The 21500-nt window shown below is 44.3% G+C and overlaps 2 long non-coding RNA genes across 5 annotated transcripts in view; both read left to right on the top strand.

Moving 5' to 3' along the window:
* Positions 1–19051, top strand: part of LOC125622439 (uncharacterized) — a 71884-nt gene extending 52833 nt beyond the window's left edge. For 3 of the 4 annotated variants that reach the window (XR_012664630.1, XR_007352729.1, XR_012664632.1), the window contains exons 2-3: positions 10312–10413; positions 18488–19051. This is a non-coding gene — a long non-coding RNA (uncharacterized LOC125622439). Of the gene's footprint in view, positions 1–4604; positions 4731–10311; positions 10414–18487 lie in introns of those variants that run through there. The other variant, XR_012664631.1, reaches the window with a different exon arrangement.
* Positions 10432–13290, top strand: LOC142068812 (uncharacterized). Its single transcript, XR_012664699.1, has 2 exons — positions 10432–12021; positions 12609–13290. It is a non-coding gene; the product is annotated as an uncharacterized LOC142068812 (long non-coding RNA).
* Positions 19052–21500: the final 2449 nt, after the last annotated feature.

The following is a 21500-nucleotide window of genomic DNA, read 5'->3' as shown; positions in this document are numbered from 1 at the left end:
CTTTTAACACTCCTTTGTAGTTTCACACACCAGTGAATAGCCCGAGGGCTCTGATCTGTCAACATCACAGGGGGAAATTGTACAGAACAATATGTCACCAGAAATGGTGGTTGTTTGACGGTTTGGTAGTATAGACCTTGTGACAGATATGGGGCTGTCTCTAATAACTTATGAAAACCATATGTTAAACTGATTATTGAAGTGTTTTCTGTATGACTATATGCACTCTGGTATACACTGCTATTTGCACTGCCTGAAGTTGGAACTGTGGGGCACTGTAGACAAGCCCTTAGGATAAGAAGACGATTAAGGATGTACAAAGGTTGTAGTCTAACAACTGACTCAATAACTTGCCATGCTTATGACTTTTGAAGTTTGAAATTAGAAGTCTAGATATTAGAGATAAAACCTCTTTAAGTCCCCCCCCCATGGAAAACAAAATTTTCATTGAAAAAATTGAACACTCAAAAAAGAAAAAAAATGTTGGTTGTAATTCAGAAAATGTTAATTTGGCAATGCTGCCATGGTGCCTCATGGGAATTACAGTTTGGGTGCCTTGTGCCCCCGTTCTCCTCTGGGTATATTACATTTTCCATGATGCCCTCTGTTCTCCCCTCTTGCAAAGCCACCATGAAGCAGCATGGGAGATCTAGGCCAGCCATCAAGCTCATCCCATAGAGGAGAATGAGAGCATGAGGCACCCATACCTACAACTCCCATAAGGCACCATGGCAGCTATTGTGAAACTAAATTCAATTTTCAAAGGTTTAATTTCTCAACAAAAACTGCATTATTTTGTGGAAAGCAGACCCTTTTCACAAACATAGCTGAAAACCTAATTTTCTGTCAACTTGTTTTGACAGAAAACTTACAACAAGCCCTACTAGAGATGGGTCTGAGCTGCAAACTTTGGGCCCAGATCCAAGTTATGAAGGACATTTGAGCTGCTGGTAATATTTTATGAATTTATATGCTCCATCAGTTTGTCTGTTGTGGTGTTTACTCTATTAGTATAAAGGGTTAATTCAATCAGGAGCTGACAGCAGGTAGACAAAGGGAGACGATGACCTGGTAACATCTCCTACAACATCTGGGCAGTGCTGGAGTAATTTGATGCGATGCTCTGGCTAGATCCTGTTTTAATAACTGGGCCTACAAGGCCCTTAATTGTGACCAAGTTTATAACGTGCCACAATAACCTATAACCATAAATGTTAATGGGGAAAGATGCAAATGAGAGATGGAGAAACAAGCAAAAAGATCTACTGATATAAATCAAGGACTGTGTTCAGATCATGCCTGGCAAGCAAGAGAATTGTGGGACTGGAAATTAAGGGACCAAAACTGGCATGTCAGAAATTAGGCCTAATTGGTGGACAAAATAACGAGAGGACAGGCTGTTCTTTCCATGAGTCCCTTTTGGGATTCTCAAAAAGAGATTTTTGTGGTGAAAACTGGCTGCCATGAAGGATAACAGACGGAAAGAAGGGGATGGAACGAGCTCCATCATTATGGCTGCCAGCCCCACCATCTCCCGGGATCCAGTGTGACAACATTGTGCCGCCTTCTTCCTAATCCTGAGAGAAGTCCTGACTAATCTGGGCCAGAGAGATGACATCACCACCTCCAATGCTCTAGCTAATCCCAATTTCCACCTGGGATGTGAGACTTGGTTACACTGCCCCTCTTCCCTCTTCCTTGTCCTTCCACACCCTTCTCTTCTTTCCTTATCCCTTTCCTTTTTCCCCCTTTCTGCATATTTTGAAACGTTTTAAATATGTGACCGGAGAGACAGCCAAAAACGATGTCCTAAACACCTTGACGCTGATACGGGTTTGCCAGGTTTCAGAGTGGTTGATAAGGCCATGTGCTGTTTCTGTGTTTTTCCACCAGCTAGGCTGCAAGTGAGAGTCAACCCCAGAGACAGAAGCTGCATTTTCTCTTTGCTGTTCTTTTCTTTCCACTTTTGTGTGTTTGTCTTGTTTTGTCTTCTAGAAAATGGGATCGAACTTTAACAGCTCCAGTCTACCTCAACTAACATCTTCTCTTTTCCCCAAAAATGAGTTATTACCATTTGAGACTGTCAAATAAAGGGATTTTTTCTTCTCAAAACTCTCTGCAGTTAAAGGGAAAAGGAACACGGGATGTTGTTAAAATGAGAGCAAATGCTTTAACTTTTTTTCTTTTTTCTCTCTCTATGTTTAATCAAAGCTTTTGTTTTTTCACAAAAGGATTTTTAATGAGGTATTTACCTTGGTACTAAGCAGGCTGAGATCTCTGTATATCAAACCCTGAACTTTAACACCATTTAATATTGGAGCCTGATAGGGTTAAGTTAACATCTTTGACTCTTTGGGCCCATATATTCCATCTAATACAACAACCTCCTCCTACTGGGTTTGCTAAACAGGTTTCTCCAGGAATGTCTGAACTTCAGCAGTTAGGGTGTGGGAGATTTTTTTAAAGACACAGAGGCCAGACAGTTATGGGAGAGACTGGGGCAGAGATTATTGGGGAGCAGTTTGATATTCATACCCTGAGGTCAGGAGGGTAAGATAGGCCTTTAGATATGATAGACAAGCATATAGCCTGTGGTTTTAAAATCCTTTTCTCTTCTTAGGTTATGGTACTGTTAGGATTAAACAATGCTTTGTTTTAAGAAGGCTGCTTTGGGCTCCCTCTATTCTTCACTGGTCACAGTCCCAAAGGGAGGATTTGCAGGTGATGACCCTAGTTGGCCCTGTTGAGAAATCATGGATGAAACACAGAGGGCTGTAGCCTGGGGACCTGGTCTAAGAGTGGGAGAATTGCAGGATTTCACCCAGAGAGAGATGATGGCACAGGCCCTATTACATGAAGTGGTACCTGCTGAGAGACCTGAGAGGGGTCAAAGGTGCAGCTCTCTCTAAATGTGACTCATGACTAAAGTCCTGGGAGTTTGGTTTAGGGGCATCTCTACTGCAATCTGAACTTCTGCTTGGAGAGTATTTTAACATTCAAATATCATGTGAAGAAAAGTTAGGTGATACTGTTTTCTCTAGGGAATTTGGAAATCAAAATTTAACACAATATTAAATGGAAATAGAATTTGAATGTAAGCTATATTTCTGTCCTGTAAGATGAACAGTATGTGTAACGTAATGAAAAGGTAACAGAAGAAAATGAGAAGAGAACATTGTAGAAGAATTGTATTAAAATATATAGCACTTCCCTCCATGTCCAATATTGTATGCTAAAGAGCCACTTACTGTAATAACTTACAGGCAGCATGGTCCTTAAAATAGGTTATGATGAGAGTGGGAATCAGGAAAACTGGCTTCTGTGTTCAGCCCTGCCACTGACTTACTTTGGCAAGTCATTTATAGCTTGATTCTGCACCCATTGAAGGCAGTGACCATATCGACTTCAATGGGTGCAGGGTCAGACTCCCATAGCTTTCTGTGCCTTAGTTTCTCCGGGTGCAAAATGGGCATAATCACACCTACCACTTCTGTAAACTCTTTGAGATGTACCGCTGAACTGCTAATTATTGATATTGTTATGAAAAATAGTCTTGGAACTGTATTTTCTGCAAATGTAAAGATCATTGTATTAGTGCTCTCACTGACTTTCATTCATATTTCCCATTAATATTTTGCTCAGCAACCACCACCAAAAGAGAGAGGGAGAGAGAAAGCAGTGGGGGGAGGGGAGCAAAATCAAACTGAAATCTTAAGGCCTTAAGTAGATAACGTACTGAGAGACAGAAGCATGGCACAGGATTACCAAAGTAACTTATCATTGGCCTGATATAAAGTGCTGTACTGTGCCTGAATTATATCATTATATCACTGTGATCAATGGAGGCTAATGTATCCATCTCTACAATCTGAGCTGACGAATTATAAATCCCCCCCCCCCCCGCCTCTGATGAACAAAGTGTGTCATCAAGTTAGGTCCAATGTAAATGCAAATCATCAGCATTAATTAACAGGAACTGCACAGCAGTTATTATGTACTGCAAGAACATGTACAAAATTCATAGATCCCCTGCAGCTTTGTCTTTTGATAATTAGATTTCTTAGAGAGGAGAAGGAATTTCAGGAGGCAGCAATTGCTTTGGACAGGGAACAGCCCTGACACGCTTGTCTCACTTTGTAATACCCTGAGTGTAATCACTATGCAGAGTGAGCCATCCCTTCCCACAGCAGTCACCAACCCCTCACCATTACTGAGATATGGCCCTGCAGGAACAGAACCCTTAAAATAACACATGGTGCATAAAGCAGTCAGAAGGCAGACGTGTTATTAAAGCATATGTGCAATTTTTTAAAAGGCCTTTTATGTTGCCTGCAGCTGCATAATTGCCAGCTTTCATGTACAGGGGAAGGGGCTGTGCCGCTACTATACAGCATTTTAAATACTTGTTCAACAGGAAACATCAAAAGGCCCAAAGATACAATTGTGACAGTAGCTAGTCCCCAGTAAAAGCCATTACAAATTATCCATCAATGTGGCTAGTCTATTCCTGTAATTATTCGAGCTGTCTTCCCATCTTTGTTTCAATAAAGGTTAGGAATCTTACAAATGTAGTCCATATATAACGATGCTGTAAGATCAGCCATCTAGTTTTTAATTAAACAATGTATAATTGGGGAGTGAATGTCACTGTGGATTGATGGGCTGAGCTCTTTTACCTCCAGAGGGCGACGCCTTTCTGTACCAATGAGTTGGCAGGGATGAATGATAAGGTAAGCAGTGGATCTCACTTCCTATCATACAGTATCCATTCCATGCAATCAGGCTTCAGTGATATTTGCTTTTGAAAGGCCAACAATTATGTGTTTGTGGAAACCAGATTCTTTCTGAACTTAGGAGAAATGAGGACACATTGTGGGTTGTGATTTTTCCCCCACAGGTCTTCAACTTTTTAGGTTCTATTAACTCATCTCTTACTTCCCCCAAATCTGCTATGGGACAAAAGTGTCCCATATTTTAAAAGCACATTGTTTTATTCTCGAGAACATTTGATTTTGCAATGCGTATCTTTGGTATCGAATATGCTTTTACCAGGCTGTCAAGAACAGGCATCATGCTGGGATTACAATGTGCTTTTAAAATATTAATTAAGCCTCAGACTATCCCTATGAGTCAGTGAAGCATTAACCCTATTTTACAGAGGGAGAAACTAAGGTAAAGTGACTTATCTAAGATCGCCAGGGGGTCAGTCAGTCAACAGGGCCACTAAGTGTCTCTACTTTCGGCCCCTATTTCTGGCCACAAGACCATGCTCTTTTATTGTGCTCTGCCTGCCATAGTGCACGTGCTTTACAACAGCCTGACTTCTCAAGTTTAGGCAGTTATGAGCTTCCTGAGGTTTTAACAAGATGATTTAATAAATAATTAACTTTTGCCTTCTGACGGGATGTTGTATTGGGGCTCAAGCCATAACATTTGCATGGTGGACCTCTAGATGTCTGGGAGCAGTACAATTAAACTTTTCCAAGTGCATGAGGCTGTTGGGGTGTAGAATTCGGGGTCGGTCCACTCCAGAGAAATGGACCTTTGTGAAGCATGGCTCTTTCTGAAGGCTTTTGCTTGTATTCTATCTAATGTAAATAGCACCATTTTCCCAAACAACCCTATATGTTTCAGAGTAGCAGCCGTGTTCGCCTGTATCCGTAAAAAGTAAAGGAGGACTTGTGGCACCTTAGAGACTGACAAATTTATTAGAGCATAAGCTTTTGAGAGCTACAGCTCACTTCATTGGATGCATCCTTATATGTTGTTTCCTATCAATCATGAAACTGTTTGCAGCAAAAATAAAAGTAACTGTGTGCGTGCGTGTGTGTGTGTGTGTGTGTACTGAAAGCTTTGCTATGCTGCTGCAATACAGGTATTATTAGACAGGCACCCCTTCACTTCCCCCACAGCCCCCTTATTATCTACCTTCTCCTCTAAAAAACAAGCCTGCATTGAATCCTTCGCTGGTGATTACATATGTCTATTGACAGGTTTCAGAATAACAGCTGTGTTAGTCTGTATTCACAAAAAGAAAAGGATTACTTGTGGCACCTTAGAGACTAACAAATTTATTTGAGCATAAGCTTTCGTGAGCTACAGCTCACTTCATTGGATGCATGCAGTGGAAAAGTATGCAGTGGGGTCAGACAGCAGCAGTAATCAGAGTTAAGTGCATACAAAGCACTGACACCTGGTGCTTTAGATAAAACAAGTTAATTCTTTGGCACTTTAGGCGATGGAAAATATTTTGTATTTTAGTCTGTATTTTAAATAGTTCTTCCACTGAAACATCTTGATTTCAGGGCTGGTTGCGTTATGGTAAGAGAGAGTGTCGCTGAGGTGAGAAGAATTGTGTGGACTAAATTTTCTAAAAGGAGATGCTTCTGTACTCCAGTTATCACTTTCCCATGTGATATTTCTATTAATATACTGGTGAGGTGCCTATCATTTTAGGAGTTGATTTCTCACCTACATTTCCTCTTCCTTTAAAACAAACAAACAAAAACAAAATACGTATCTGGGACATTTCTGGGGGTTGAGTGAAATTCTAATTAGACCTGTCTCTCTCTCATTGATATACATTATTTTCTTCCTTCATTTGCTTTGAAGAAAATAATGTATATCAATGAGAGAGAGATAGGTCTAATTAGAATTTCACTCAACCCCCAGAAATGCTTTTAAGGGCTATCATTTTGAGAACTCATAAAGCAGCTAAAAAGCAGATTTTTTTTATAGCTTTGGAAAGCTTTCATGCATTTATTCCATTTAAAGAGCCTCTCACTAATTCTCTTGAAGGGTATCCTGTTTCCCCTATTTGTTTCTCTTTTTCTTCATGATTTCCAGGATGGTACTGGAGCTCCTTCTGATTAGTGCGTGTCCTGGTTCAACACAGTGTCTGTGTAACCTGCTAGTCAGTGTGTTTCATATCCTCTGTCTCAACCTGATTCAGCAGGTTTGAGTATGTTACAGCTCCAAGCTACTGAGATATTTGTTTAGCTGTAAAAGTCACTGGTTCAAGCCCCGGCATGACTAAGATAGATTCTGTTAACATCTGCATAAGTAGCATGTGTGACTGATGTGGAGGAATAATCAGAATAAATATGGACATTGCTGCACAGCAATGTGTAACTCCAGCTCTTAAGTCATTGTCCTGTGGAATCTCTCTGAAATCTTTTTACACAACTTCCTGGCTCTTCAGGAGAGCATTTTAATACAAATACATAGAGGTTCTGTACTGGTGTGTAGTGTGATGCGGGAAGAGGGTTCCTGTCCATAGGAGCCAGCTACAATCATGTCTTTATGCCCTCACCGCACAAGGACCAAGTAAGTCTAACTCCATTCTTGGCACTTGCAACATCAAAGGAGAAGGCAGTCTACACTTAAAAATTAGATCTTAAGGCTGTGAAAAATTTCACACCCTGAGTGCTGTAGTTAGGTTGAGCTAACCCCTGCAGTAGATGCAACTAGAATTCTTCCCTCAAACTACCTACTGCCTCTTGGAGAGATGGATTATCTACATGGAAAAACCTCTTCTATTGATGTAGGAAATGTCTACACTACACCGCTACAGCTATGCCTGAAATGCTTAATGCATTTTTAGTTATTATAATACATGGATCTAAATAGTATATTTTTAAAAACTTTTTGCAAACTGCTTTACAAACACTAATTCTCATAGCCTAGTATTATCACCTCCATTTTACTGAACTGAAAAAAGACGGCTTAAGTGACTCACCCAAGGCCAGAAAAGAAGCTGCTCTCACAGCTGGGATTTGAATTTAGGAGTTCCTAGCTTCCTATCATATGTTCAGGCCACTGGGCCATGCCAGTTCCAGCTGATTCCATATTAAAGCATACAACACAACATTACATGATATCTGTTAAGTGACAGGTTGCATTACTCATCCTGTTTTTACATAAATTTAAAGGGCCAGATACTGGGATCCTTAGTCAGGCAAAAATTCCATTGAAATTAACTGGAATTTTGCCTGAATAAGATCTGAGTAAGAACAGCAGGATTTGGCTTAAGGTGTGGTTATCATAGGAAAGTAAAAATGACATTGTTGGGGTTGAATTGGATCCTTCAGCAGTACACAAATGCCATTAATCATAGTAACAAAGCCATAGCATTGATTAATTTGAAATATCTGTCTGCTCTAGCCCTGTGGAATACCCTGTAAGAGTTCAATCCTATGGTTTAATAATAAGAGCTGTATATATATAAGCTAGGAATTACTATTGTTACTGTTAATGAAGTTCACACAATGACTGCAGATACCTAAAGGGGGTGGCTAAATTGCAACATCGGATGAGACCATTTTGTTTCTCTCCAGATGCTCCTCTAGCCCACCTGTTTGTCAGGATCAAGATTGCTTTAAATTCATAATTGTTTTTCAAGACAGTAAAATCTCCCATAACACAGGAAAAAAGTCTATTTGGTCTCAGGAAATTTTGAAAGTCAGTTCTTCCCTCCCTCTCGCGCATCCACTCAGCCTCATTTTCAAAAGTTTAGATACCAAAAATGTGTGAAAACTATAATTATTTTTTCTTAAAATACATATGTATTTGTGTCTAATTCATACAAGCGATCACTATGATTGCACACAAATGGATTTTTTGTGCAGCCAATTAATTTAGTGGCACAACTGGTTGTGCCTGTAAATACCTGATTGCATGTGGTTGCTGTAATTACATGTGCAAATTAGATGCATGTATTTTTATATGCATGCCTGGTCACTTGACCTTTTCGAAAGCCAGGCCCTTAGTTTCTTCAGGTGCTCATATCTCTCAGCTCATGTGGAAGAAGGAATTGAAAAGAGAGAGGAACACCTGTAAGTGTGGATTACCTGAGGCTTCTGCTCCCAGTAAACATTGTCTAATAATATGCAAAAAGAAAGAATAGCCTGTTCTATAGCTGGCAGTTAACTGGCAATTTAGGGATATAAAATGTTGTAAAGCCTTATAAAAGTGGCAATAATAAAATGCTTCCTGCTCCTGGCAGCCCTGTTTTTGCTGGAAAAATTGATGATAAACTGCTTGCTTGAATATGCCATGTATAGATTACATAGGGTGTGTGTGTATTGCTCTGGCATTTCTAACTTGTGGAAAAGATTCAGTTCAGTCTCTTTTAATTTCTATGGCTACCATCTTTTGGTGAGAGACTCCTAATGGCCGAGATCAGGAACTTTTAATAAAGTAAGAGCAGGATGTTTACATAATCTCCCCCAACGCTTTCTTTAGCAGTGGTTACAAAATGGGACTCACCAAATTTGGCAAGGAAGGGCTGTGCCTGAAATACTGACCCAGAACATCTTCAACCTCAGTGGAGTATAACCCCTAGCTGCCCATGGGACGATAAGTGTCCTAGGGTCAGACGGATGTAATCCCGTAATCACTGATAGTTTCTCCTGTCAAAACAGCCTCAGGGAAGCTTGTAAAATGTACTATGTATTGAGACAAGCAATAATGAAAGACACTGTACTAATCAAGCTCAATGTATGGAGGTGTTCAGAGACCTTCACTGTAGTATTTGCCTACTTAGTGCTGGATTGTGTCTGTCTGTGATTGCAAGAGGGACACTGTGGTGTGGAGGGCATAAGGGTGGGAGGATGTAGTGCTATTGTTTTACAAGGACTAGAGAGGGGGCATGAATTCCATACTTACGCTTCTGGCACGTATGGACTAGGGACTTTAGTACAGACACTGGTACCAGAAAGCCCATAGAGGGCAGGGACACAGCCCCTGTAGCCATTTTGCGCTAGCTGTTGAATGCTGGTGCAATGTGGCGCATCACACTTTCTTGAAGAATAAAACTGATGTTATTGTAATGTGGGCCCACAGTGGCCCTTGAGAAGCACAATACATGCCAGGGCTACCACCAGCACTTTTCACCTGCACCGGGACAATGAGTTAAAACCACAGTTTAGCTCTCAGTGAATTAGAGCTATGACCTTAACTTGAGTGTACAGAGCAATACAAGCTGGGGGAGATGGGGGGACATTTGATGGAGTAGTATAAATGAAATAATGTTGTGATCTGTAAGAAATAAGTTTATCTTCCTCTTAAATCAAACAAACAAAAACAACAAACCATCCACATTAGGAGTACAAGAATTGTTGTTCACAGGAATATAAACCTCATCATTAGCAAATTAATCTTCTTAGCTGTTACCTATATGGATAAGATAATCCAAAAGCAAAAAGTCAGACACAGGCAATTGGAGATATATATCTGCCATATGTGTTATATGTTACATTTATTGAAACCACATGTCCATGGGTACATCAAGCAGCTGTGTGTGTCTTTCAGGGAAATACACTCTCGTGGCCATGCAATTGATTTGTATTCATCACATCAGAGTGAGGGAAGCTGCAGTCAGCACATGGAGAAGGTGTGCTCTGGATTCTAAAGGTGAGAGCTGTGGGGCTAAACTGACTCTTTTTTAACTCAATCCACTTTCACACTGGAGTTTCCTTTAGCTCTTAATGTTGCTTGATGTCATCATTATTGGTGCAGCCAAATATCTAGCAATGGAATCAAAATGTTGATTTCCCATTCATCCTGGGTAAAGGAATTAATGTGTGAGACATATGGCATACAATCTCATGTGACAGGAGATCTGTGTGATCCAGTTGCTGTCCTGGTACAGTAGGATTATAATGTTAAATGACACTGGTACTGGGCTTTCATGAATTCATGAAAATAACGTCCTCCATATGAATTCCACAAATCATAAGCTCGTATCTTCTGGTTTTTGGTTTAATTGCTAACAGATTGATTATGGCATACAGTCCCTGTTTAAATGGGCATTTTTTTTACCAAGCCACATCTGGGTTTTGGAATAAAAATTTAAAGCAGCACATGAAAGAGATAAGAGAGAGACTGACTATATGGAGATTCCCCCACTGAAGATTTTTACGCTGATTCAGAATTACAATGAGGAAATATTTTTGTCTGTGAAGTAATTAGTGATATTCAGCAAAGAGAAGAGACAGTGTCTTCATGGAAGCATTAAAGGGATCCTTTTGTTTTAAAAACAATTAAACATTAATAAACTCATTCTCATTTGCAAGTGCCAATATCATAAATGGTGTAGTGTAGGAATAGTTTTAGCCTTGGTCTACACTAGGAGTTGAGGTCGAATTTAGCAGTGTTAAATGGATTTAACCCTGCACCCGTCCACACGATGAAGCCCTTTTTTTTGACTTAAAGGCCTCTTAAAATTGATTTCCTTACTCCACCCCCGACAAGGGGATTAGCGCTGAAATCAGCCTTGCTGGGTCGAATTTGGGGTTCGGTGGACACAATTAGACGGTATTGTCCTCCATGAGCTATCCCAGAGTGCTCCATTGTGACCGCTCTGGACAGCACTCTCAACTCAGATGCACTGGCCAGGTAGACAGGAAAAGGCCTGTGAACTTTTGAATTTCAATTTCCTGTTTGGCCAGCGTGGCAAGCTGCAGGTGACCATGCAGAGCTCATCAACAGAGGTGACCATGATGGAGTCCCAGAATTGAAAAAGAGCTCCAGCATGGACTGAACGGGAGGTATGGGATCTGATTGCTGTATGGGGAGAGGAATCCATGCTATCAGAACTACATTTCAGTTTTCAAAATGCCAAAACATTTGTCAAAATCTCCCACGGCATGAAGGACAGAGGCCATAACAGGGACCCGAAGCAGTGCCGTGTGAAACTTAAGGAGCTGAGGCAAGCCTACCAGAGAGGAGAATGGCCGCTCTGAGTCAGAGCCCAAAACATGCCACTTCTACGCTGAGCTGAATGCCATTTTAGGGGTTCAGCCACCACTACCCCAGCCATATTGTTTGACTCCTTCAATGGAGATGGAGGCAACACGGAAGCAGGTTTTGTGGACGAGGAAGATAGCTCACAGCAAGCAAGTGGAGAAACCGGTTTTCCTAACAGCCAGGAACTGTTTCTCACCCTGGACCTAGAGCTAGTACCCTCCGAACCCACCCAAGGCTGTCTCCCGGACCCACCAGGCAGAGTAGGGACCTCTGGTGAGTGTACCTTTTAAATTACTATACATGGTTTAAAAACAAGCATGTTTAATGATTAATTTGCCCTGGCTTTCGCGGCTCTCCTGGATGTACTCCCAAAGCCTTTGCAAAAGGTTTCTGGGGAGGGCAGCCTTATTCCATCCACCATGGTAGCACACTTTACCACTCCAGGCTAGTAGGACGTACTTGGGAATCATTGTAGAACAAAGCATTGCAGTGTATGTTTGCTGGCATTCAAACAACATCCGTTCTTTATCTCTCTCTGTTATCCTCAGGAGAGTGATATCATTCATGGTCACCTAGTTGAAATAGGGTGCTTTTCTTAAGGTGACATTCAGAGGTGCCCGTTCCTGCTGAGCTGTTTGCCTGTGGCTGAACAGAAATGTTCCCTGCTGTTAGCCACAGGGAGGGTGCAGGGTGGAGGGACTAGCCATGTGCTGGGGGGGAGGCAAAATGCGACCTTGGAATGAAAGCACATGTGCTATGTATGTAATGTTAACAGCAAGGTTTACTGTGAAAAAGTGTACCCATTGTTCTATAAAAAGTGTCTTTTTAAATACCACTGTCCCTTTTTTTTTCTTCACCAGCTGGATGTGTTTCAAGGATCACAAGATCTTCTCCTTTCCAGAGGCTAGTGAAGATCAGAAGGCAAAAAAACCGCACTCGCGATGAAATGTTCTCTGAGCTCATGCTGTCCTCCCACACTGACAGAGCACAGACGAATGCATGGAGGCAGACAATGTCAAAGTGCAGGAAAGCACAAAATGACCGGGAGGAGAGGTGGCGGGCTGAAGAGAGTAAGTGTTGGGCTGAAGAGAGGGCTGAAGCTGAAAGGTGGCGGCAGTGTGATGAGAGGAGGCAGGACTCAATGCTGAAGCTGCTGGAGGATCAAACTAATATGCTCCAGCATATGGTTGAGCTGCAGGAAAGGCAGCAGGAGCACAGACCGCTGCTACAGCCCCTGTGTAACCAACCACAGTCCTCCCCAAGTTCCATAGCCTCCTCACCCAGACTCCCAAGAACGCGGTGGGGGGGCCTCTGGCCACCCAGCCACTCCACCCCAGAGGATTGCCCAAACAACGGAAGGGTGGCATTCAATAAGTTTTAAAGTTTTAAACTTTTAAAGTGCTGTGTGGTCTTATCCTTCCCTCCTCCATCACCCCTCCTAGTGCTTCTCTCCTCCACCAACCCTCCTGGGCTACCTTGGTAGTTATCCCCCTATTTGTGTGATGAATTAATAAAGAATGCATGAATGTGAAGCAACAATGACTTTATTGTCTCTGCAAGCGGTGATCGAAGGGAGGAGGGGAGGATGGTTAGCTTACAGGGAAGTAGAGTGAACCAAGGGGCGGGTGTTTCATCAAGGAGAAACAAACAGAACTTTCACACCGTAGCCTGGCCAGTCATGAAACTGGTTTTCAAAGCTTCTCTGATGCGCACCACGCTCTCCTGTGCTCTTCTAACCGCCCTGGTGTCTGGCTGTGCATAACCAGCAGCCAGGCAATTTGCCTCAACCTCCCACCCCACCATAAATGTCTCCCCCTTACTCTCACAGATATTGTGGAGTGCACAGCAAGCAGCAATAACAGTGGGAATATTGGTTTTGCTGAGGTCTAACTGAGTCAGTAAACTGCGCCAGCATGCTTTTAAACATCCAAATGCACATTCTACCACCATTCTGCACTTGCTCAGCCTGTAGTTGAACAGCTCCTGACTACTGTCCAGGCTGCCTGTGTATGGATTTATGAGCCATAGCATTAAGGGGTAGGCTGGGTCCCCAAGGATATCTATAGACATTTCAATATCCCCAATGGTTATTTTCTGGTCTGGGAATAAAGTCCCTTCCCGCAGCTTTTGAAACAGACCAGAGTTCCTGAAGATGCGAGCGTCATGTACCTTTTCTGGCCATCCCATGTTGATGTTGGTGAAACGTCCTTTGTGATCCACCAGTGCTTGCAGCACTATTGAAAAGTACCCGTTGTGGTTTATTTACTCGCCGGCTTGGTGCTCCGGTCCCAAGATAGGGATATGGGTTCCATCTATGGCCCCACCGCAGTTAGGGAATCCCATTGCAGCAAAGCCATCCACTATGACCTGCACATTTCCCAGGGTCACTACCCTTGATATCAGCAGATCTTTGATTGCATTGGCTACTTGCATCACAGCAGCCCCCACAGTAGATTTTCCCACTCCAAATTGATTCCCGACTGACCGGTAGCTGTCTGGCGTTGCAAGCTTCCACAGGGCTATTGCCACTCGCTTGTGAACTGTGAGGGCTGCTCTTATCTTGGTATTCTTGCGCCTCAGGGCGGGGGAAAGCAAGTCACAAAGTTCCATGAAAGTGCCCTTACACATGCAAAAGTTTTGGAGCCACTGGGAATCGTCCCAGACCCGCAACACTATGTGGTCCCATCAGTCTGTACTTGTTTCCCGAGCCCAGAATCGGCGTTCCACTGCATGAACCTGACCCATTAGCACCATGATGCCCACATTGCCAGGGCCCGTGCTTTGAGAGAAGTCTGTGTCCATGTCCTCATCACTCTCATCACCATGCTGACGTCGCCTACTCGCCCAGTTTCGCTTTGCCAGGTTCTGGTGCTGCATATACTGCTGGATAATGCGTGTGGTGTTTAATGTGCTCCTAATTGCCAAAGTGATCTGAGCAGGCTCCATGCTTGCTGGGGTATGGCATCTGCACAGAAAAAAGGCGCGGAACGATTGTCTGCCATTGCCCTGATGGAGGGAGGGGCGACTGATCACATGGCTTACAGGGTTGGCTTACAGGGAATTAAAATCAACAAAGGGGGTGGCTTTGCAAGAAACAGAATGGCCCCCTCAAGGATAGAACTCAAAACCTCAAGGATAGAACTCAAAACTGGGTTTAGCAGGCTGTTGATTTCACGGAGGGAGGGAGGAGAAAATGAATACAAAACAAATCTGGTCTATTTCTCGTTTTGAGCCACTTCATCTATCTTTATACATCTTGCTGGCAGCAGACTGTGCAGTATGACCGCTAGCCATCATCATCTCCTAGGTGCTCGGCAGAAGATGGTGCTGGATGACTGCTGGCCATTGTCTTCTGCTGGCTGCTGATTAAAAGACAGTGCAGTGCCAGTAGGACTGAATCACCATGAGATGAAACTTAAAAGGGAAATGACCTGGCTGAGTCACTCCCATGTTTGCCCAGGCACCCCGACCTCATCGAGGTCAGTTAAAAGAGCACCCTGGACTACGTGGATGACGGCTACCAGTCATACTGCACTGTCTGCTGCCAAAAGGCAATAAAGTGCTGCTGTGTAGCAATGCAGTACCGCGTCTGCTAGCACCCAGGAGACATACGGTGATGGTTAGCTGAGCGGGCTCCATGCTTGCCGTGGTATGGTGTCTGCACAGGTAACTCAAGAAAAAAGGCACAAAACGATTGTCTGCCTTTGCTTTCACAGAAGGAGGGAGGGAAGGGGGGCTTGACGATATGTACTCAGAACCACCTGTGACAATGTTTTAGCCCCATCAGGCACTGGGATTTCTACCCAGAATTCAAATGGGCAGCGGAGACTGCAGGAACTGTGGGATAGCTACCCACAGTGCAACGCTCTGGAAGTCGACGGTTGCCTTGGTTCTGTGGATGCACTCCGCTGACTACATGCACTTAGAGCATTTGTGTGGGGACACACACCATCGCCTGTATAAAAACGCTTTCTACAAAACCAACTTCTATAAATTCGACCTAATTTCGTAGTATAGACATACCCTTAGTTTTAATTCCAGAACTTTAATAGTTGCTCTTAATCCTTAATTGTAAATGACATTGCAACACCTCTTGCAAAATTTCAGGAAATGGATCAACACAGCAGCATGTGAAGATTTCTGATACATCAAATGATCATTATACCTTTTTACTTCAAGAGCTCCTAAGAATAAAATACTCCTAGTAAATTACATGCATTGCAATCTTCATAGCAAGTAATCCTATAGGCAACAGTCCTGTGAAATGCTGAGTACCATCATTTCCCATTGACTTGCATCTCAGAAGGTGCTCAGGACCTTGCAGGATTGGCCCCACAATTTGCAATGGAATGACATTCTGATTACAGATAATTTTCTAAATATACCCTTCATGCCATGTCACTTCGATGACTCTGAGGCCATTCCATTCAACCCTTGTCATGTGTGAATAGCACAGACCCTGATTTTGAAGAGTAGAATTTAAGTTAACTATCAGCTACGATGTATCAAAGTGGTGGCAGTCAATGAACAAATCTTGTTAGTTGCCATAATACAGTATGTAATTACTTGCAAGCTGATACTTTTAGGGGCTGGGTGAAAGGGTTTGTCTAAAATCAGAACTGATGACTCAAACTTCCATCCAATACTCTGAGTAAACTTATTTGTGGCCTGAAATAAAATGTATGTAACTTCCTCCCCTTTAAGTTTAGTTTTATTATTTTCACATTTCTCTGCACATCCTTCTCAGGGCTGGAAGTAGATATCTGTAGTACAACAAGACAGGGTATTTCTGGCCCAGCTGGAAGCAGGAAATCCAAAGAACTTCCTAAGGCCTGGTCTACACTACGAGTTTATGTCATTTTAGCAGCGTTAAATCTGAATTAACCCTGTACCCGTCCACACAACGAAGCCATTTTTTCGACATAAAGCTCTCTTAAAATCGAATTCTGTACTCCTCCCCAAAGAGGGGATTAGTGCTGAAATCGACATTGCCGTTTCGAATTAGGGTTAGTGTGGACGCAATTCGAAGGTATTGGCCTCCGGGAGCTATCCCACAGTGCACCATTGTGACCGCTCTGGACAGCACTCTCAACTCGGATGCACTGGCCAGGTGTACAGGAAAAGCCCTGGGAACTTTTGAATCTCATTTCCTGTTTGGCCAGGCAAGCTCATCAGCACAGATGACCATACAGAGCTCATCAACACAGGTGACCATGCAGTCCCAGAATCGAAAAAAAGCTCCAGCATGGACCGAACGGGAGGTACTGGATCTGATCGCTGTATGGGGAGAGGAATCCGTGCTATCAGAACTACATTCCAAAAGATCAAATGCCAAAATATTTCAAAAAATCTCCGAGGTCATGAGAGACAGAGGCTACATCAGGGACACAGCGCAGTGCCGCGTGAAACTTAAGGAGCTCAGACAAGTGTACCAGAAAACCAAAGAATCAAGCGGATGCTCCGGGACAGAGCCCCAGACATGCCTCTTCTACGCTGAGCTGCATGCAATTCTAGGGGGGGCCGCCACCACTACCCCACCCCTATCCGTGGACTCCGATGATGGGGTACTCTCTGCCGTGGCTGAGGATTTTGCAGATGGGGACGATGAGGAGGAGGACAAGCTTGGGGAGAGCACACATCAGAGCACACATCAGTGCTTGGGGAGAGCACACCATTCTCCCCCACACCCAGGATCTTTTTATCACGCTGACTGAAATACCCTCCCAACCGAATGAAGCTGGAGAAGGGACCTCTGATGAGTGTACCTTTTTAAATATAATACATGTTATAAAAGCAAGCGTTTTTTAATGATTAAGTAGCCCTGAGGACTTGGGATGCATTCGTGGCCTGTACTGCTACTGGAAAAGTCTGCTAACATGTCTGGGGATGGAGCAGAAATCCTCCAGGGACATCTCCATGAAGCTCTCCTGGAGGTACTCTGAAAGCATTTGCAGAAGGTTTTTGGGGATAGCAGCCTTATTCCATCCTCCAGGGTAGGACACTTTACCATGCCATGCTAGTAGCAAGTAATCTGGTATCATTGCATGACAACGCCTGGCAGTTTATGGTCCCGGTGTTTGCTGGCATTCAAGCAACATCCGTTCTTTATCTCTCTGTGTTATCCTCAGGAGAGTGATATTGTTCATGGTAACCTGGTTGAAATAGGGGAATTTGATTAAGGGGACATTCAGGGTGCCCATTCCTACTGGGCTGTTTGCCTGTGGCTGAAAAGAAATCCTCCCCGCAGTTAGCCACACGGTGGGGGGGGCGGGTGCCATTGGCACTGAGCTGTTCGCGATTGGCTAGCAGGGATCTTCCCTGATACCAGCCAGGCGGTGGGGGGAGGGGGAAAGCAATCATCCCAGAGAATTGGATGGGGGGAGGGGGTTAGTTTGGTTTCTGCTGCTGCACGTTAACAGGAAAACTGCAGCACTAAATGGCCAACTCAACGGGCTTTGCTTGGTATGGGAAAGGAGGGGGCTGCTGTTATGAAGGTTGCAGAAGCCGAAAGACTATGGCTTACCATGGCCATCTGCAAGCTGAATTCTGTTGCCTGGCCCTGCGTGTGTGATCTCGAATACCAAAGCCGCAGGCACTTAATATAAGATGCAAAATGCAACCTTGTACCAAAATCACACGTGCCATGTAATGTGAATAGCGTTGTTCACCGTGAAAGAGTATAGCCATTGTTCTGTAAAATGTATCTTTTAAAATACTTCACTCCCTTTTTTTCCTCCAGCAGCTGCAAATGTTTCAAGCCTCCCTCCTCCATCCCAAAGGCTATCTCAGATAAGGTGGCGAAAAAAAAGGAACGCGCAATGACATGTTCTCTGAGCCCATGCAGTCGTCCAACACTGACAGAGCTGTGTGGAGGGACACAATAGCAGAGTACAGGACGGTCGCCGATGAACGTGAGGAGAGGTGGCGGCAGGAAGATCAGAGGAGGCATGAGGCAACACTGGGGCTACTGCGGGATCAAACGGACATGCTCCAGCGTCTGGTGGAGGTTCATGAATGGCAGCAGGATCACAGACTGCCGCTGCAGCCCCTGCTTAACCGCCCTCCGTCCTCCCTAAGTTCCATAGCTTCCCCACCCAGACACCTAAGAACGCGGGGTGGGAGGATCCGGGCACCCAACCACTCCATCCCAGTGGACAGCTCAAGCAACAGAAGGCTGGCATTAAACACGTTTTAAAGTGGCCTTTTCCTTCCCTCCTACCCTCCTCCCACACCCCACCCGGGCTACTTTGTGAGTTATCTCCCTATTTTTGTAATCAATTAATAAAGAATACATGTTTTTGAACTGATAGTGACTTTATTTCCTTTGCAAGCAAGCTGTGATCAAAGGGGGAGGGCAGGTGGCTTACAGAGAATTTAGAGGCAACCAAGGGGGTGGGTTTTCATCAAGGAGAAACAAACAGAAGTGTCACACAGTACCCTGGCCAGTCATGAAACTGGTTTTCAAAGCTTCTCTGATGCGCACCACTTCCTGCTGTGCTCTTCTAACCGCCTTGGTGTCTGGCTGCGTGTATTCAGCGGCCAGGTGATTTGCATCATCCTCCCACCCCTCCATAAATATCTCCCCCTTACTCTCACAGCGATTGTGGAGCACACAGCAAGCAGCAGTAACAATGGGAATATTGGTTTCCCTGAGGTCTGAGCGAGTCAGTAAACTGCGCCAGCGACTCTTTAAATGACCAAATGCACACTCTACCACCATTCTGCACTTGCTCAGCCTATAGTTGAACAGCTCCTGACTACTGTCCAGGGTGCCTGTGTATGGCTTCATGAGCCAGGGCATTAAGGGGTAGGCTGGGTCCCCAAGGATAACTATAGACATTTCAACATCCCCAACAGTTATTTTCTGGTCTGGGAAGTAAATCCCTTCCTGCAGCTTTTGAAACAGACCAGAGTTTCTGAAGACGCGAGCATCATGGACCTTTCTCGGCCATCCCACGTTGATGTTGGTGAAACATCCCTTGTAATCCACCAATGCTTGCAGCACCATTGAACAGTACCCCTTGTGGTTTATGTAATGGCTGCCATGGTCGTCAGGTTCCAAGATAGGGATATGCGTTCCGTCTATAGCCCCACGACAGTTAGGGAATCCCATTGCAGCAAAGCCTTCTAATATGACCTGCACATTTCCCAGAGTCACTACCTTTGATAGCAGTAGCTCAATGATTGCGTTGACTACTTGCATCACAGCAGCCCCCACAGTAGATTTTCCCACTCCAAATTGATTACCGACTGACTGGTAGCTGTCTGGCATTGCAAGCTTCCACAGGGCTATTGCCACTTGCTTGTGAACTGTGAGGGCTGCTCTCATCTTGGTATTCTTGCACGTCAGGGGAGGGGAAAGCAAGTCTCAAAGTTCCATGAAACTGCGCGTACACATGCGAAAGTTTCGGAGCCACTGGGAATCATCCCAGACCTGCAACACTATGCGGTCCCACCACTCTATGCTTGTTTCCCGGGCCCAGAATCGGCGTTCCATGGCATGAGCCTGCCCCGTTAACACCATGATCTCCAAATTGCGGGGGAAAGCGGTTTAAGAGAAAAGTGTGTTCATATCCTCATCACTGTGCTGCTGTTGCCTCCTCGCCTGGTTTTTCAGGTGCTGGTTCTGCATACACTGCACGATAATGCGCGAGGTGTTTACAATCGTCATAAATGCTGTGGTGAGCTGAACAGGCTCCATGCTTGCTGTGCTATGGTATCTGTTCCTGCTCGGGCAATCCAGGGAAAAGGGCACGAAACATTTGTTTGCTGTTGCTCTGATGGAGGGAGGGGTGACTGACAACATGGCTTACAGGGTTGGCTTACAGGGAATTAAAATCAACAAAAGGGGTGGCTTTGCAAGAAACAGAATGGCCCCCTCAAGGATAGAACTCAAAACCTCAAGGATAGAACTCAAAACTGGGTTTAGCAGGCCGTTGATTTCATGGAGGGAGGGAGGAGAAAATGAATACAAAACAAATCTGGTCTATTTCTAGTTTTGAGCCACTTCATCTATCTTTATACATCTTGCTGGCAGCAGACTATGCAGTACGATCGCTAGCCATCGTCATCTCCTGGGTGCTCGGCAGAAGATGGTGCTGGATGACTGCTGGCCATTGTCTTTTGCTGGCTGCTGATTAAAAGACAGTGCAGTGCCAGTAGGACTGAATCACCATGAGACGAAACTTAAAAGGGAAATGACCTGGCTGAGTCACTCCCATGTTTGCCCAGGTGCCTCTGACGTCATTGAGGTCAGTTAAAGGAGCACCCTGGACTACGTGGACGACGGCTACCAGTCATACTGCACTGTCTGCTGCCAAAGGCAATAAAGTGCTGCTGTGTAGCAATGCAGAACCGCGTCTGACAGCACCCAGGAGACATACGGTGACGGTTAGCTGAGCGGGCTCCATGCTTGCCATGATATGGCGTCCGCACAGGTAACTCAGGAAAAAAGGTGCAAAACGATTGTCTGCCCTTGCTTTCACGGAAGGAGGGAGGGAAGTGGGGCTTGACGATATGTACCCAAAACCACCCACGACAATGTTTTAGTCCCATCAGGCACTGGGATTTCTACCCAGAATTCAAATGGACAGTGGAGACTGCGGGAACTGTGGGATAGCTACCCACAGTGCAATGCTCCGGAAGTCGACGGTTGCCTTGGTACTGTGGAAGCACTCCGTCGACTACATGCACTTAGAGCATTTGTGTGGGGACACACACAATCGCCTGTATAAAAACGCTTTCTACAAAAC

The sequence above is a fragment of the Caretta caretta genome, chromosome 13 (genome assembly GCF_965140235.1).
Source record: "Caretta caretta isolate rCarCar2 chromosome 13, rCarCar1.hap1, whole genome shotgun sequence".
NCBI lineage: Eukaryota > Metazoa > Chordata > Testudines > Cheloniidae > Caretta > Caretta caretta.
Note: the sequence above shows the minus strand (reverse complement) of the source record. Positions and strands in the feature narration are given on the sequence as shown.